The 19,599-nt window shown below is 37.5% G+C and overlaps 1 protein-coding gene across 1 annotated transcript in view; it reads right to left on the bottom strand.

The window, feature by feature from the left end:
* The window catches only part of LOC128565697 (interferon-induced very large GTPase 1-like), a 30,872-nt gene extending 11,994 nt beyond the window's left edge, over nt 1-18,878 (bottom strand). The window contains exon 1 of the mRNA XM_053562343.1: nt 18,790-18,878. The gene's annotated coding sequence lies outside the window, so the exon portion shown is untranslated. The remainder of the gene's footprint in view (nt 1-18,789) is intronic.
* Between the last annotated feature and the right edge of the window lie 721 nt (nt 18,879-19,599).

The following is a 19,599-nucleotide window of genomic DNA, read 5'->3' as shown; positions in this document are numbered from 1 at the left end:
CCAAGGCTGGATAATTTATAAATAATGGATTTATATTTGTTACAGTTTTAGAAGCTGGGGATCTCAAGAGCAAGGCACCAGCAGGTTCAATGTCTCAGCAGGGCCTGATGTGTGTTTCTAAGATGGCATTTTGTTGCTGCATCCCTATGTGACAGGGAAAAGGAGAAAAAAAAGATCTAGTTTGTTCCCTCTGTCTCCTTTATAAGGCACACATCCTTCATGATTTCCTGAGTCTGAAGCCTCAGCATTGCAGCAGGCATAGGATAGACATCCCCATTCCCAAAGTGAGTAATAGACAAGAAGAAAGGATTCACACAGGTCCCAAGTAAGTCCAAAATCCAACAAAACAAGCAACATTAAATCTTCATGCTCGAAAATAATGTTCATTGAATCCATATCCTACTTTCTAGACATACGAGAGTAGGTGTTTGAAATTCATTTGGGGCCACACCCCATGCCTTTGCTGGTTTAAGCTCACTCAGGAGCTCTCACATTGTGCAGAATTCTTATTGTCAGTATTTTCCTTAAGTGCATTAAAGATTCCATTCCTATGTCTTTGGCTTCCACTAACTCTGTTGACACTTAAGTTCACTCCATTAGGATTTTGAAGGTAAACTGTTTTTCTCTGGCTGCTCTCAGAGCCTTTTCTAATCCAAAAGGACCAGGAGCCCCTAGTTCTCATTCCTGCTTCTCTTTCTGTGGTGGCAGTAGTGCTCATGGGTCACCCACTAGGTCCCAAGTGGTCCATGATCAAATTCCAAAGATAAAATGTGAACAAAAAGACACTAATAAGGAAATCTAGTTCTAAACAGAGAAGAAGTTCTGCAAGTAGAGGAGACATGGCCTTTCTTGGATTCTGGGGTCTGTAGTGGTTAAGGCGCCAGCACACTATCTTTCAGGCTGGAGTGCAGATGGACAATGGCCACTGGGCGAGATGGGTCAGTCTCACCTGAGAGAAGCTATAGGAGAAAGGAACCTGGGGGTGGGGATGGACAAGGTCCCTCAGAGCTGCATGCCTATCCCCACCCACCCTCAGTAAGTCTCCTTCTATGAGTTGTTTGGTTGTCAGTGAGAGATGGAAATGCTACAGGCATATAGGGCACAGATACCACGGCAAAAGGTTTCTGAAGAAATTATGGTAAGAAAAGGAAGTTGGTACCATTCTTGGAGGGTAGGCTAGGAAGCAAGTTCCTGGACTGCCTCCAGCCCTTCTGAGCAATAGGTTGCTGCTGAGACTGAGATGTGGGCAGACAGCATTTTCAGTTTCTAGCCCATCCTGACTGCCTGGGTGTAGCTCTAGCCTTCTGTTGCAGTTTCAAGGTGCCATTTTGAATGTTTGAACACTGGGTGGTATCCCACCCTTTGGCTGAATTTAAGATGATGCAGATGCATCCCCCACCTGTCTGGGGAGGAAGAAGAAAACCTGGCATGCACCTGGAATTGTCCCCAACATCCTGCAGACAGCTGCTATGGGACTCAGTTTCAAGTGAACCACACTTCACACAGTTTCCTGCCAGTGCCATGTGCCTGAAAATGAGCCACTCTTTCTAGTCATAGGCACAAGATGCCATTTTGGGGGTTAATAGCTGAGTAACACCCCTTTCTCAGAGTTGAACTCAGGCTGATGTATCTGTAGCTACCACCAAGTAAAGGATTTAACACTAAAGAAGTTCTGCAAGTGGAGGGAGACGTGGCCTTCCTTGGATTCTGGGGTCTTCAGTGGTTAAGGAGTAGGCACACTATCCTTCAGGCTGGAGTGCAGATGGACAGTGGCTGCTGGGTGAGATGGGTCACTATCTCTTCTTTCTGGTCACAGGCCCAAGATGCCATTTTTGGGGGAGTCCACACTCTCCAAACATATCTTGGACAAATTCTACTGCCCTTCTATGGCCTGCTGCATGACTCAGATACAAGTAAATGACATTCCCCTTGACAGCTTGCCCCTGCTGTTTGCCCAGAGGAGCCTTACCCTCTCTGGTCACAGGCCCAAGGTGCAAGTTTGGAAATTTTGAGCACATTGAGTAGTACCTTGCCCTTGCACTGAGTTTGGGGTGACACAGTTTCACATTCACCCAGCTGAGGAAGGACCCAAGCTATCCTATCTAGTTGCAGGAGAATTTGCACCACTCTGTTACAACCTAGAGTAAGGCCAAGATGAGTAAATGGCACTCCATTCACCATTTTGCTTTTGCTGTTTACATGGAAGAGGCCCCATATTTTCTGGTCACAGGCCCAAGGTACCTTTTGAGAGTTTAAAGCTAGGCAGTGCCCTGCTCTTAGGCTGAATTCAGGCTGATGCAGCTGCCACTTAGCCCAGCTGAGAAGGGACAGGCAAGCCCAACTTCTACACACACAGGACAATTGCCCCCACCCAACTATAGGTCCCTTTGAGAATAAGACATGAGCACGTGTCTTGTTCTTGCCACAGTTTCTTGCCCATGCTGCATGCTTGAAAGGAGCCCTGCCCTATTTGATTGCAAGCCCATACCTGGTACCACTTTGAGAATTTAATTCATCCCTCCTTTGGGACAAGTTCAAGTGATGTGACTACACCTGTCACCAGGCTGGAAAGAGATGGGGACAAAAAATTCTCCTCAGCACATTAGGACAATAGCTACCACCACCAACCTGTTACTGGCACATTTGGGAATGGGGACTAGCCCGCCCAGTCCAATACAGACATCAGTACCATCAACATGGACCACTTGGGTCCTAGTGGATGACCCATGAATGCTACTGCTACCTCATATACTTCACATCAGTTGCTCAGCCATCAAACAATGCAGCCATATACCCGTCCTTCTATTTCAGCTACCTGCTTCTGAGGAAGCCACCTGAAGGCCCAAGAATGCCCCTCCCAACCCCAGATAAACTGATACAACTGTCAAGTGTAAAATAAGGTATACTCTCCTCAGTGCTTCCAGTAGGGGGGACCCATAACCTAATAATGTTTGTGTTCAGTTCCCCAGAGAAACTCAATCACAGCATCAACGATTAACTGCTCCAGAAACCATTAAGGAAATTGCAGACAACATTGACTCTCTATAAGAAATCATACAATGATTACAATATTGTAAGTACCCCAGATGAAAACCAAAGTGTCTTACTCAACCAACAATATATATATATATATATATCTTCAGGGGAAAAAAAATCACCTTTAAATATATTTGAAAAAAAATAATAAGTGATTACTACATCAGCTGCACAGACATCAGGGCAAGGACAGAGGAAACATGAAAAAGGAAGAAAATGTGATACCACAATGATTATTCAGAAATGGACCCTAATCAAAAAGAATTTCCTGAAATTCCAGATAAAGAACTCAGAAGAGAGAGGGGGATTTGGTGTGCTCCCACCTAATGAACACAATGTAAGGACATATGGCATACCTCTTGGCTATGGGACACAACTACAATGGGGACCTTGGCTAACAAATACAAATATTGTAACATAATCATTTGTATCCTCATATTTTTCCAAAATTTAAAAAGAACGAATTTCAAATATGGGTTCTAAAGAACCTCAGTGAAATGGAAGAGAAGTCTAAACCAAAAAAAAAAAAAACAAAAAGAAAATCACGTCAGAATATAAATGAAAAATTTAACAAAGGGATAATTATCATTAAGGAAAACCAAATGGAAATTCTGGAACTGACAAAGGAAAAACAAAACATATTTGAAAGCTTCAAAAATGAACTAGTCCAAGCATAAGAAGGAGGAACTTAAAGATAGATATTTTGTAATAATGCACTCGGACAAAGATAAAGAAGAAATAATTTAAAAGACTATGAGACATCTGAGATTACAGAAAGTGACTGTATGTATAAATTATTAATATCCCCAGGGGGAACAGAGAGCAAAAAGTTTAGGAAGTCTATTTAAGGAAATAATTGAGGCGGCACCTGTGGCTCAAAGGAGTAGGGTGCCTGTTCCATGCCGGAGGTGGTGGGTTCAAACCCAGCCCCGGCCAAAACCTGCTAAAAAAAAAAAAAAAAAAAAAAAAAGAAGAAGAAAGAAATAATTGAAAAAGCTTCCCAGGTGATTCCCCCAAAAAGTACATTGCCAAAAGAATGTCATCATATCATTTTATAATATGAGTAACTAAAGATGAAACATAAGATAGAATTTAAAATTAGCAAGAGAAAGCATCTAGTCTCCTTCATTAGACTCCTTCATTAGAGAAAAGTTTTCTCCTTCATTAGAGAAACCGTGAACATCTCAGCAGAAACATTATGGTACAGAAGAGAATAGAATTCCATTTTTAAACTGATGAAAGAAAAACCTGCAAGGCAGCAATTTTATGTCTTATTAGAATTATCTTTATAAATGAAGGAGAAATAAAGTCCTTCCCAGACAAACAAACACAGAGAGAATTCATCAGTCCTAGAGAAGCCACATAAGAAATATAGAAAGGAGTTTTAAATATGAAAACAAAATGCCAATATTCACCATCACAAAAATGCACAAAAATTAAAACTCAAATATCTTATAAAATAATCACAAGAAGGAGGAAATGAAAGAAATTAAATGGCAATATGACATAAGTTTAGTAAATCACAAAGACAAAATGACCACCACCACCAACAAAAAAAGAAATTATAAAACAAGTAGTAACCAAATAGCTATATGAGAAGAAAAACATTTTACATAATCAATACCAACCTTGAATGTAACCGAATGAAAATTTCCACTCAAGATACTTAGATTAGTAGGTGGCAAAAAACATCATCCAATTCTGCTGCTTATAACAAACTTGCCTTAAAACACATATAGACTGGACAGACACAGTGGCTCACACCTGTAACTCTAGTACTCTGGGAAGCTGAGGCAGGTGGATAGCCTGAGGTCAGAAGTTGAGACCAGTTTGAACTAGAGCAAGACCCCATCTCTATTAAAAATAGAAAAATGAGCCAGGGGTTATAGTAAGTGTCCGTAGTCCTAGCTACTTGGGAAGCTAAGGTAAGAGGGTTGCTGGAGCCCAAGAGTTTGAGGTTGTTGTGAATTATCATGCCACAGCACTCTACCCAGGGCAACAGAGGATATTCTTGTGTAAAAGAAAAATAAAAAGTTACTGAAGTTAATTTTTATTTACTATCTCCAGGAAAAGCATATAACCTGAAAAATTTTATTTAGATTCATATGAGATATAAAAGACTTAAATCACCAAATGTAGGGAAGGACAAGGATGGGTATTATATATAAGGGTGAAGGGAAAAATTCAACAAGAAGACATAACCTTCCTAAATATTTATGCATCTAACAACTGTGTGTTTTGGTCTAAAAAACAAATCCTACGTGAGCTAAACAAAATGATATACAGAAGCATTGTCATAGCCAGGGACTTCAGCACCCCACTGACAGAATGGAAAAAATCTAAGAAGAAAATAGAAAAAGAAACAATGAACTTAAATAAGACTTAGGAGAAATGGGCCTAATATACATTTACAGAGCATTTTTACCACAGAACTACTGAATATTCATTCTTCTCATCAGTTCATGAAACATGCTCCAAGAGTGATCCCATCCTATGCCACAAAAATAGCCTCACTACATAAAAAAAAAAAAGAAATTATAGAGATTCTGCCATGTGTCCTCTCAGACCACAGTAGAGTAAAATTAGAAATTAATCCCAACAGAAAGATTCAACTCTACACAAAGTCATGGAAATTAGTCAACCTACTGGTGAATGGATTATTAGGGAAAGGAGAAAATTAGAATGGAAATGTAAAAAAAAAATCTTCAAATTGAATAACAAAGGGGATGCAAGTTACCAAAATATATGGGAAGTTGCCAAAGCAGTCCTATGAGGAATATTTATAGCATTCAATGTTTACACTGAAAAGACAAAAAGATCACAGATCAGCAACCTAATGAATATTCTCAAAATATTGGAAAAAGAAGAAGAAACCTATCCCTAAACCAGGAAGGAAAAGAAATAACTAAGGTCAGAGCAAAAATAAATGAGATGAATTCCAAAAGAATGATACATAAAATTAATCAAACAAAGATTTGGCTCTTTGCAAAGATAAACAAAATCAACAAGATGAAATATTTATGCACCCAACCAGAATGCACCTCAATTTATAAGAGAAACTCTAACAGACATGAGTAACTTGATTTCCGCCAGTTCCATAGTAGTTGGAGATTTTAACACCCCTTTAGCAGTGTTGGATAGATCCTCCAAAAAGAAGCTAAGCAAAGAAATTTTAGATTTAAACACAACAATTCAACATCTGGACTTAACAGACATCTACAGAATATTTCATCCCAACAAAACTGAATACACATTCTTCTCATCAGCCCACGGAACATACTACAAAATCAACCACATCCTAGGCCACAAATCTAACCTCAGCAAATTTAAGAAAATAGAAATTATTCCTCGCATCTTCTCAGACCATCATGGAATAAAAGTTGAACTCAATAACAATAGGAACTTGCATACCCATACAAAAATGTGGAAGCAAAACAACCTTATGCTGAAGGATAGATGGGTTATAGACGAGATTAAGAAGGAAATCACCAAATTTTTGGAACAAAAAAACAATCAAGACACAAATTACCAGAACCTCTGGGATAATGAAAAGGCAGTCCTAAGAGGGAAATTTATAGCACTGCAAGCCTTCCTTAAGAAAACAGAAAGAGAGGAAGTTAATAACTTCATGGGACATCTCAAGCAACTGGAGAAGGAAGAACACTCCAACCCCAAACCCAGCAGAAGAAAAGAAATAACCAAAATCAGAACAGAATTAAATGAAATTGAAAACAAAAGAATTATACAACAGATCGATCAATCCAAAAATTGATTTTTTAAAAAGATCAATAAAATAGATAAATTTTTGGCCAGCCTAACCAGGAAAAAAAGAGTAAAATCTCTAATTTCATCAGTTAGAAATGGTAACGATGAAATAACAACAGACCCCTCAGAAATTGAAAAAATCCTTAACGAATATTACAAGAAACATTACTATCAGAAATATGAAAATCTGAAAGAAATCGACCATTAACTTGGAAGTATGCCACCTACCAAGACTTAGCCAGATTGAAGTGGAATTGTTGAACAGGCCTATATCAAGTTCTGAAATAGCATCATCAACAATATAAAATCTCCCTAAAAAGAAAAGCCCAGGACAAGATGGCTTTACGTCAGAATTCTACCAAACCTTTAAAGGACTAGTACCTATATTACTAAACCTCTTCCAAAATATAGAAGAAGAAGGAATACTACCCAACACATTCTACGAAGCAAACATCACCTTGATCCCTAAACCAGGGAAAGACCCAACAAGAAAATAAAATTATAGACCAATATAACTAATGAATATTGATGCAAAAATACTCAATAAGATCCTAACAAACAGAATCCAACAACACATCAAAAAATTATACACCATGACCAAGTGGGATTTATCCCAGGCTCTCAAGGCTGGTTCAATATACGTAAATCTATAAATGTAATTCAGCACATAAACAAACTAAAAAATAAAGACCATATGATTCTCTCAATTGATGCAGAAAAAGCTTTTGATAATATCCAACATCCCTTCATGATCAGAACACTTAAGAAAATTGGTATAGAAGGGGCATTTGTTAAACTAATAGAGGCCATCTACAGCAAACCCACAGCCAATATTGTATTGAATGGAGTTAAATTGAGATCATTTCCACTTAGATCAGGAACCAGGCAAGGTTGCCCATTGTCTCCACTGCTCTGTAACATTGGAATGGAAGTTTTAGCCATTGCAATCAGGGAAGAAAAGGCAATCAAGGGTATCCACATAGGGTTAGAAGAGATCAAACTTTCACTCTTTGCAGATGATATGATCGTATATCTGGAAAACACTAAGGATTCTACTAGAAAACTTTTAGAAGTGATCAAGGAATGCAGCAATATCTCAGGCTACAAAATCACCACCCATAAATCTGTAGCCTTTATATATACCAACAATAGCCAAGCTGAAAAAACAGTCAAGGACTCTATCCCTTTCACAGTAGTGCCAAAGATGATGAAATATTTGGGAGTACACCTAACAAAGGACGTGAAAGATCTCTATAAGGAGAACTATGAAACTTTAAGAAAAAAATAGCTGAAGATGTTAACAAATGGAAAAACATACCATGCTCATGTCTGGGAAGAATCAACATTGTTAAAATGTCTATACTACCCAAAGCAATATATAATTTTAATGCAATTCCTATTAAAGCTCCATTGTCATATTTTAAAGATCTTGAAAAAATAATACTTCATTTTATATGGAATCAGAAAAAACCTCAAATAGTCAAGATATTTCTCAGCAATAAAAACACAGCAGGAGAAATCACGCTATCAGACCTGAGACTGTACTATAAATCGATAGTGATCAAAACAGCATGGTACTGGCACAAAAATAGAGAAGTAGATGTCTGGAACAGAATAGAGAACCAAGAGATGAATCCAGCTACTTACTGTCAGTTTTGACAAGCCAAAAATAACAAGCCAATTAAAAACATTCAGTGGGGAAAAGATTCCTTATTTAACAAATGGTGCTGGGTGAACTGGCTGGCAACCTGTAGAAGACTGAAACTGGACCCACACCTTTCACCATTAACTAAGATAGACTCTCACTGGATAAAAGATTTAAACTTAAGACATGAAACTATGAAAATACTTGAAGAACGTGCAGGGAAAACTCTTGAAGGAATCGGCCTGGGTGAATATTTTATGAAGAGGACTCCCCAGGCAACTGAAGCAGTATCAAAAATACACTAAACTAAACTAAAAAGCTTCTGCACAGCCAAGAACATTGTAAGTAAAACAAGCAGACAGCCCTCAGAATGGGAGAAAATATTTGCAGGTTATACTTCTGATAAAGGTCTAATAACCAGAATCCACAGAGAACTCAAATGTATTAGCAAGAAAAGAACATGTGACCCCATCTCAGGGTGGGCAGGGGACTTGAAGAGAACTTCTCTAAAGAAGACAGATGCAAAATCTACAAACACATGAAAAAAAGCTCATCATCCTTAATCATCAGAGAAATGCAAATCAAAACTACTTTGAGATATCATCTAACCCCAGTAAGAGTAGCCCACATAACAAAATCCCCAAACCAGAGATGTTGGTGTGAATGTGGAGAAAAGGGCACACCTTTACACTGCTGGTGGGAACGCACACTAATACATTCCTTTTGGAAGGATGTTTGGAGAATACTTAGAGATCTAAAAATAGACCTGCCATTTGATCCTATAATTTCTTTACTAGGTATATACCCAGAAGACCAAAAGTCACAATACAACAAAGACATCTGTACCAGAATGTTTATTGCAGCCCAATTCATAATCGCTAAGTCATGGAAGAAGCCCAAGTGCCCATCGACCCACGAATGGACTAGCAAATTGTGGTACATATATACCATGGAATATTATGCAGTCTTAAAGAAAGATGGAAACTTTACCTCTTTCATGTTTACATGGATGGAGCTGGAACATATTCTTCTCAGCAAAGTATCTCAGGAATGGAAGAAAAAGTATCCAATGTACTCAGCCCTACTATGAAGCTAATTTATAGCTTTCACATGAAGGCTATAACCCAACTATAGCTCAAGAATATGGGAAAAAGGCTAAGGGAGGGGGGAGGTTAGGGTTGAGGGAGGGCAATGGGTGGGGCCACACCTACGGTACATCTTAGAATGGGTACAGACGAAACTTACTGAATGCAGAATACAAATGTCTACATACAATAACTAAGAAAATGCCATAAAGGCTAAGTTGAACAGTTTGATGAGAATATTTCAGATTGTATATGAAACCAGCACATTGTACTCCTTGATTGCGCTAATGTACACAGCTATGATTCAACAATAAAAATAAAAATCAACAAGACACTTGCTAGGTTAAGCAGACAGAAAAGAAAGGACCCTATGAGCTGAATCGGAAATGAAAAAGGAGATATTACAACCTATAATAAGAAACACAAAATATTATCTCTGAATGCTATAAAAATTTCTATGAGTAGATTCAAAAAGCCCAAGATCTGGGAGAGTAAGGGGAAAGAGAAGGCACCATCAAGGAAATCTTCAAAAGACCAGCCACTGACTTAGAAGGAAACCCAGGAAAGGATGGCGTCCTGGAAACCAGAGAAGAAAGTTTTTCAAGGTGGAGAGAGTTCTAGATACTTTAAAAGCCCCTGATAATTCAAGACTTTTCTGATGTAAAACCATCTGCTGCTGAGAATATTTTTACCTCTAAAAATCAAACAGAACCTCTAGGAGAAAAGACCCCAAGCAAAACAATCATGAACCTAAATCTGCAAAGGCTGTAAGATCTTGTTATACAAAACCAACCAGCTATGCCTTGGAATCAAAATCCAGAGAAATCAAATAGGAATTGTAGTGAAGATGAAAGAAAGAGAAAGCAGAAATGGAGAGAAGAGGAGACATGAGGACAAGGAAAGGGAAGAGAAAAGGAAGAGGAAGTAGAAAAGGAATTGGAAGAGGGGCAGAAAAAAAAAAGAAAAAGAAAAAGAAAAATGAAGAACGGTATCCCAGGAAAAGATTAGTCAGCAAACCCCTCATGGACACTCTCTGGGGAAAGTTTAAATTAAAGCAATACCTCACAATACAAGATACTTTTTCCCTCTTATTTGAATTTAGCATGACAAATAAACAGATAAATCAATGGTTTTGTAAAAAAAGGAAGACATACAAAAAAGCAACGTCCAAGCAGAAGTATAACAAAAGCCTAAGAGAAAAGCAGAACAGAATACTGAGAGCTCATGGATAACACCAGGGGAGGACTCCTACTGCAGAGTTTAGCAAAGATCATCACTATGCCAATCAATAAGAAGAGTTCAAACCCTTCTGTTGCATCTTGGTTTCACGGCTGAGCAAAACAACACAGTCAAGCAACAGATGGAGCAACACTTTACTTACAAATAGATGAGACCATGAGATCGTCTCCAGTCCACGGCCAGCAATTCTTTCCCAGCAGCCAGTGTGGGGCAATAAAATATGTGGTTCCCTCTTCTGCTGCCATAGAAGGACCCTGTCCTGTCCTCGTGGAGAACAGAGATAGCCAGGTGCCATATGGCACACACTTAACAAAGGATTATGCATTGAGCTTCCTACAGGGAAACTTTTTCATGCAAGGCAAGATTGTATGCTGCTTTTGTCTCTTGGTAAGGAAGTGTTCTTCCAGACTCAAGATCCATTCTTTTTGGCCAAGTGGGGGTTGAGAGACTGCATTTCCATCAATGATTATTTTAAAAGTCATATGTAAGAGAACTGAACTAATGATTTCATTAACAAGTGATATTAATAGTTTCTGAATGTCTAAGCTTGAATTTGTATTTTCATTTCTCAGCTTTAAATGCTACATTTCTTCAATTATAACCTGAGAAATATTCTAGGCTCTATCAATTTCTGTTTCATATATTGTGTTTATATTCTCTTGCACACATAATGGCCTATATAGTGTTTAATATTCCCTATAAAATTCTGATTGCCCCTTAATATGTTGAAATAAAAAATTTCTGTGATTTTAAAGAAACAAAAACAAACTCTGCACCTAAATGTGAAAATGTTGAGGAAATGAGCAAATTTGTGGAAACATAAACAATCTAGGCTCAGTGAGGAAGAAATAGAACTCCTCAATAGACTAATATGAAGTAATGAAATTGAAGCAGCAATTAAAAAAAAAAAAAAAAAAAAACTCTTCCAAAAGTTAATGCCCTGGAACAGATAGTTTCATCTACACAGAAAAATTGGTGCTGGCTTGGCACCTATAGCTCAGTGGCTAGAGCGCCAGCCACATACACTGGAGCTGGTGGGTTTGAATCCAGGCTGGGCCTGTCAACCATCAATGACAACTACAACCAAAAACGTAGCAGGGCGTTGTGGTGGGTGCCTGTAGTCATCAGCTACTTGGGAGGCTGAGGCAAGAGAATAGCTTAAGCCCAAGAATTTGAGGTTGCTGTGAGCTGTGACACCATGGTACTCTACCCAGGGTGACAGCTTGAGATTCTGTCTCAAAAAAAAAAAAAGAAAGAAAGAAAGAAAAGAAAAACTGGTGCTTAACTGCAGAAATTATTTCATACCATTAAGAAGAAAGAAATCCTCCTCAACTTGTTCTACAAAGCCAATATCACATTGATAACAAAGCCAGGAAAGGTCACAACTAAAAAGAACACTATAGAACTGTATCCTTTATGAATATAGATGCAATAATTATCAATAAAATTATGGTAAACCATATTTAGCTTCACATTAAAAAAATAACAATAATCCACTACAATCAGGTGGGTTTCATCCTAGAGATAGAGGATGGTTCAACATGCACCAATCTGTAAATGTGACTTACCACATAAATACAAGCAAAATCAAAGACTATATGATATTTTCAATAGATGCAGAACTAGCACTGGACATCATTCAGCACCATTTTGTGATAAGAACTAATAATAAAATAGGCATAGAAGAAACATACTCAATACTGTAAAAGGTATACATGAAATACCCACAGCCAATATCATACTGAATGGAGAAAAATTAAAAGAATTAAAAGAATTCCCACTTAGAAACAGAAGTAGACAAGGTTGTCACTGTCACAACTTTTGTTCCAAATAGTGCTGGAAGTCCTAGCCAGAACAATCGGTCAAGAGAAGGGAAGCAAAGGTATCCAAATAGGGAAAGAAGAAGTCCAACTATTACTCAATGCTGATGGTACAATTGTATATCTAAAAAATCCCAAAGATTCTACCAAGAAACTCCTAGAAATTAAAAAAAAAATTAAGCAAAATCTCAGGTTACAAAATCTATGCCCCCAAATAAATAGCATTTCTATGACTGAGCTGGGAATCAACTCAAGAACTCAATCCAATTTACAATAGATGCAAAGAAAAAACACCTACAAATAAATTTAACAATGGAGGTGAATAATCTCTACAAGGAGAGCTACAAGTCATTGCTAAGAGATATCATAGATGGCACAAACATATGGAGAAACACCCCATATTCATGGATTGGAAGAATGAACATTGTTAAAACTATATTTTCAAAAACAATCTACAGATTCAATGGAATTGCTATTGAAATTCCAGGGCCACTTTTTATGGAATTAGAGAAAACTATTCTAATATTCATATGGAACCAAAAAAAAGCACAAATAAAAAATAATCCTAAGCAAAATGAACAAAATTACAGGCATCAATGTACTTGGCCTCACATTATACAAGAAGCTACAGTTACCAAAACAGTATGGTACTGGAATCAAAGCAGACACATAAATCAACAGAACAGAATAGAGAACAACCCAGAGCACCTTACTGAAGAAATCCTGCTGGGAAAATTGAATAACCATATGCAGAAGAGGTTAATCATATCTCCATCTCTCCCCATGTACAAAAACTGACTCAAGAGGCATTAAATTCTTAAATGTAAGACCAGAAACAATAAAAATCCTAGAGGAAACCTCGGAATAACTCTTCTGAATGTTGGCCTAGGCAAAAAAAGTATGACTAAAACCTGAAACTAAATGGAATAAAAACAAACAAAAAAATTGTCAAATGGAACACAATTATGCTAAAAATCTTCTTCACAGCAAAAGAAATAATCAACAGAGAGAATATACAAATCACAGAATGGGAGAAAATGTTTTCTATGTGTTTGATAAAAGACTAATATCCAGAATTGACAGGAAATTAACTCAAAAAGAGAAAAAAGTTACTTCATTAAAAAGTGAGCAAATGTTCTGTACAGCTAAGGAGACAATAACCAAAGCAAAGAGACAACCTACACAATGGGAAAGGATATTTGCATATTTTCAATCAGACAAAAGCTTGATAACTAGGATCTATAGAGAACTCAAATTAATCCACATGAAAAAAGCCAACAATCCCGTATATCAATGGGCAAGAGACATGAATAGAACTTTCTCTAAAGACGACAGATGAATGGCTAACAAACACATGAAAAAATGTTCATCATCTCTATATATTAGAGAAATGCAAATCAAAACAACCCTGAGATATCATCTAACCCCAGTGAGAATGGCCCACATCACAAAATCTCAAAACTGCAGATGCTGGCGTGGATGTGGAGAGAAGGGAACACTTTTACACTGCTGGTGGGACTGCAAACTAGTGCAACCTTTCTGGAAGGAAGTATGGAGAAACCTCAAAGCACTCAAGCTAGACCTCCCATTTGATCCTGCAATCCCATTACTGGGCATCTACCCAGAAGGAAAAAAATCCTTTTATCATAAGGACACTAGTACTGGACTGTTTATTGCAGCTCAATTTACAATCGCCAAAATGTGGAAACAGCCTAAATGCCCACCAACCCAGGAATGGATTAACAAGCTGTGGTATATTTATACCATGGAATACTATTCAGCCATTAAAAAAAATGGAGACTTTACATCCTTCGTATTAACCTGGATGGAAGTGGAAGACATTATACTTAGTAAAGCATCACAAGAATGGAGAAGCATGAATCCTATGTACTCAATTTTGATATGAGGACAATTAATGACAATTAAGGTTATGGGGGGGAGGAAAAGTAGAAAGAGGGACGGAGGGAGGGGGTGGGGCCTTGGTGTGTGTCACACTTTATGGGGGCAAGACATGATTGCAAGAGGGACTTTACCTAACAATTGCAATCAGTGTAACCTGGCTTATTGTACCCTCAATGAATCCCCAACAATAAAAAAAAAAAAAGTGAGCAAATGACATGAAAAGGCATCCTTTAAAGGAAGATATAAAAATGGCCACAAAAATATGAAAATATACTCATCAGCAGGTAAATGCAAATTTAAACCATAATGAGACACTATCTTTTTCAAGAAAAGGCAAGAAGAAAGGAGAGAGAAGAAAAACAATTGAAAAGAAATGAAGTATGCCTATAAGATATTTTAAAAAAACCTCAAAAGTGCAAATTTGAGACTTATTGGCAGTCAAGAGGGAGTTGACAAAGAGCATAGTCTAAAGGGCTTATTCAAAAGATTAATAATCGGCCGGGAGTTGTGTCTAATGCCTATAATCCTGGCACTCTGGGATGCTGAGGTGAGTGGATTGCCTGAGCTAAGGAGTTTGTTTCGAGACCAGCCTGAGCAAGAGCAAGACCTTGTCTCCAAAAAAATTAGCCAGGTGCTGTGGAGGGCTCCTGTAGTGCCCACTACTTGGGAGGCTGAAGCAAGAGGATCACTAGAGCCCAAGAATTTGAGGTTTCTGTGAGCTATGATGCCACTGTCCTCTACCAAGGGTGACAAAGTGAGACTCTATCTCAAAAAAAAAAAAAAAAAAAAGAAATTAATAATAATGATAAAACTTACCAAACCTTAAGAAAGATATAAATATCTAAGTACAGGAAGAACTGGGATCGCTAAAAATATTCAACCCTAATAATGTTATCTCAAGGCACATAATAACCTCTCAAAAGTCAAGAACATAGAAAGGATACTAAAGTATCAAAAACAAAAAACAAAACAAACAAACAAACAAAAAAACTCAGGGAAAAAGAAACAGATTATAAAAAAGCTATCATTAATCTGGCAATAGACCATATACCAGAAACCATTTAAGTCTGGATGACACAGGACAAGAAGTTCTATTGCCACAGAGATGAAAAAAATGTCAACCAAGAATTCTGTCCCCAGGTAATCTTCCTGAAGGAGAAAAGTTTTCAAACATAAAGGAGATTTAAAGTATTTCCCAGAACAACAAAAGCTGAAAACGACAAAAGATTACCAGATGTGTCTTACAAACAATGCTAAAGGGAGTTCTTAATTCTAAAAGAAAATAATGCTAATGTGCAAAAAGAAAACATTTGAACGTATAAATCGTGGTAATAAAAATAAGTACACAGACAAATTCAGAATACTCTAATACTGTAATTGTGATATGTAATCCACTCATAACTCTAGTATAAAAGTTAAAAGACAAATTTATCAAAAATAGTAGTAAGTACAGCAACCTGTTAAGGGTTGGCAATATGAAATGAAGGAAACTGAGACAATTTAAAGTTAAAATATGGGGAGGGATGGAGACAAAGTGTAGAGTTTTTTCTCGGTTGCTTTACTTTGTGATCAAAGTTAAGTTGTCATCTATTTAAAATATCTAGAGGTGCCTTTGTTTTTTTTTTTTTTTGTTGTTGTTGTTGAGACAGGCTCCCACCCTATGCCCTGTGCAGAGTGCAATGGCATCATAGCTCACTGCATCCTCAGAATCGGGCTGTGGGCCTCCCACTGCCTCATCCTCCGGAAGCCACTGGGATTACAGGTGCTCACCACCGCATCCAACTGAGTTTTTCTTTCTTTTTTTTTTTTTTTTAGGAGTTGGGGTCTCACTCTTGCTCAGACAAATGTAGAACTCCTGAGCTCAAGCAATTCTCCCTCCTCAGCCTCCCACAGTGCTGGGATTGCAGGCATGAGCCACGGCGCCTGGCTACGAGGTGCCTTTGTAAGTTTCATGGTGACCACAAAGCAAAAACCTGGCATAGAAACACTAAGAATAAAAAGCAACAAAATTAAAGCATACTGTCCGTGAAAATCTCTTATGTGTGAAGGAAGACAGTAAGAAAGAGATAAAAGGAGAGGAGTTACAAAACAACTAAAAACCAGGTAACAAAATGTGTGACATTGAAGGTAAATCAAGTAAATTCATTAATTTAAAAGACAGAAAGGATTGAGCGTGCTCATCACTTAGTTCCAATTTAAGAGTAAGTACATGACATATTTAATTTTCTATTCTTCAAATACTTCTTTAGGACAAAGGTCTCTATTTCCATCCAAATTGTTGCAAAAGGCCTTAAATAATCTTTCCTGATGGCTGAGTAGTTCATAAAATTTTGAAAACTCTGCATTGATATATGATAAAATCAAACTACTAACAAATGCAATCAGTGTAACCTGGTTTATTGTACCCTCAATGAATCCCCAACAATAAAAAAAGAAATGGGAAAAAAAAAATCAAACTACTTTGACCTGGCATTTAAGACCCCTCATAACTGTCTAATCCCTTTCGCAACCACTCTTTTACCTTTGCCTACCATCCAGCTCACTCTTCCTTTAGTAGCCACACTCGGCCTTTTTCTTTTCACTTCACTGTGTATCTTGAACCTGCATATTACCTTACCTGAGCCCTTCTGGTCCTTCTCTGTGGGCTTTATATTCCTGACTCAGTTCAAGTTTCTATTTATGAAGTCTTCTTTTGATCCTCTAGGTCAAGTAGTAGCCCTCCTTTCTGTGCTTGTGATACTACCTGCTATTCACAGGTCAAGTTAATAATGGTAAACTTTACTTGAGCCCTTTGCTTTTGGTTACTAGGTATGATTATATATAACCATCCATCTTTTTGTGTTCTGAGTAAAGGCTTACTGCTGAAGGAATTCAGGAAATTTTAACCCAATTTTTGATTCCTTGATATAAAGAGTATTTTGAACTATAGGCCCTTTGAAATAAAAAAAAGCAGTGGAAGGGGCCTTCTCTATATCTATATGTACCAGACTGACCAATCGAAAGAATAATGGGTTTCCTTTCATCTCCCTATCATCTCAGTAAATTATAGGAAAAACCAATCAAGAATACAACTTGACCTGGCTCAAATAATTGTAAACACTATACTTCTCTGTCATGTTAATTTGCAGGTCATTCTGTTCCTTCAATGCATTCATTCTCCCAAGTAGCTATTCATCCTCCCTAGTAACTGTTTATTGCTCCTAAACATAATTACCTGCACTTCTCATCTCCCACTCCCCTCAGACAAAAGGTATACAAATATATGATCATCGTTGAAATATTCTGTACTTCTGTACAGAGAAAACTCTGTACTTCTCCATGCACAGAGTAATAAACCTTTGTTTTATTAATCTGCCTTGATTATATTTGAGTTGATCTTTCAGTGAACTTTTTGGAGAAAGACCACTTTTCCCTCACCTCCATGCTGTAAAGAACCACTCTTACCCATGTGAATTAGATTAAGACTCAGGTCTCCTTTCTACATTTATGATAAGTGAGACACAGATCCTTTAAATTCCCATTCTTTGTCTCATAAAGGATTAGCTGAACCGCTTATACTCCCTCATCATTAGAAACAAAGTGATTATTATCTTCAGCAAACATTAATTAAGCTTCTCTTCTTTTTTCATGTTCTTGGACTTTCTAGGACCCAGCAAAATCAGCGGACCTTCCTGTGGGCATGTAGTTTTTTTTAATCTCTTGGTTTCTTTAGTATTGGATGCACAATGTAAGGGTACACAGCACACCCCCATGCGTGAAGGGCTCAACTACAACTTGAACTTTTCCTAAGAAAGGGAAACAATGTAACCCAATCATTTGTATCCTCAAATTAATTAAAAAGAAAAGAATTAGCTGACTTTAGAAAAAAATATTCCCTGAGTATCTCACTGCCCCCATACTGGTCTCCTTCTGGCCTTGCTAACTTTTCCCAGTAAAGGAATTTGTCTGCCTAGACAGATATGCCTGAACTTTTATGGTCATATTGCTCTACTGTTGCAATAGTCCTCTTCCTCTTGTTGCAATAATGTTTTTAAATAAAATTTATCTGTACCTAAATCTGGATTTGTTTTTATTTAATAATACAAATTATCTGTTTGGATTATGTACTCCACATCCTCCCAGATTTTTAACTATTTTTTAGAATAATGATACCAAAATCGTATTTGTGTTCTCAGCATGTCTTAATCTTCCTGTGCATCTGGCTGCCTCCGGAAACTATTTACATCAGTTTCAGTTTTAGTTCCTGGGTTTATTGTATCTCTCTGTCTACTCCATTTCCCAAATTTTCCTTACCTACCTGTCTCCTGAGGCTCAGTTCCTGTCTTGAGGTTGCAGTAGAGAGTACTTGTAGGGAGAGCAGGTTCTTTTCCTGAAACTGGGAGGCTGCTGACTCCAGCTCCAACCCAGTCTTTGGCTTGGTATGTGAGAGAGAACAGTGAATTTATCCTCAAAGCAGGAAGTGCAAAACTGGTTTCACTTTTGCCTTTGCTCTTTTTTCTTTTTTTCTAAGAAATCAGCTGATTAAAAGGAGCCTGTTTATGTTTTGTCATGATTCTTGGATTTAAAAAATTATAAAAATGCAAGAACACTTTAGTATCATATTAATATAAACCTATATACAATTGGGTTACATAGTTTGCATTTGTGAGGTTAAAGGCTGAATTGTAGCTGTGTCCTTCATCCAGGAAGTAAACCATTTACCGATGCCCAACCCTGCTCCTCCCCCCTTAATCTAAGTTTTTCTCTCCCATGAGCCTGTATTGTTAATCTACAACAGTACAATTTGGTCCTGAGTATATGTGATGGTTATGTTTCCATTCCCGTGATACTTTGCTTAGGAGGATGTTCTCTAAGTTCATTCAGATTGTTACAAAAGATGCAAAATCTCAACCTCTTTATGTCTGAATAGTATTCCATGGTGTACACATACCACAGTTTATTAATCCATTTATGTATTGAAGGGCACTTGAGTTGTTTCACATCTTTGCAATTATAAATTGAGCTATCATAAACATGTGGGTGCAAATATCTTTGAAGTATGAAATGTATTTTGTTCTTTTGGGTACATATCTAGTAATGGGATTATAGTGTCAAATGGTAGGTCTAC

The sequence above is a fragment of the Nycticebus coucang genome, chromosome 14, assembly GCF_027406575.1.
Source record: "Nycticebus coucang isolate mNycCou1 chromosome 14, mNycCou1.pri, whole genome shotgun sequence".
In the NCBI taxonomy this organism is placed as follows: domain Eukaryota; kingdom Metazoa; phylum Chordata; class Mammalia; order Primates; family Lorisidae; genus Nycticebus; species Nycticebus coucang.
The sequence above is the reverse complement of the archived record's forward strand: the minus strand, read 5'-3'. Positions and strand labels throughout refer to the sequence as shown.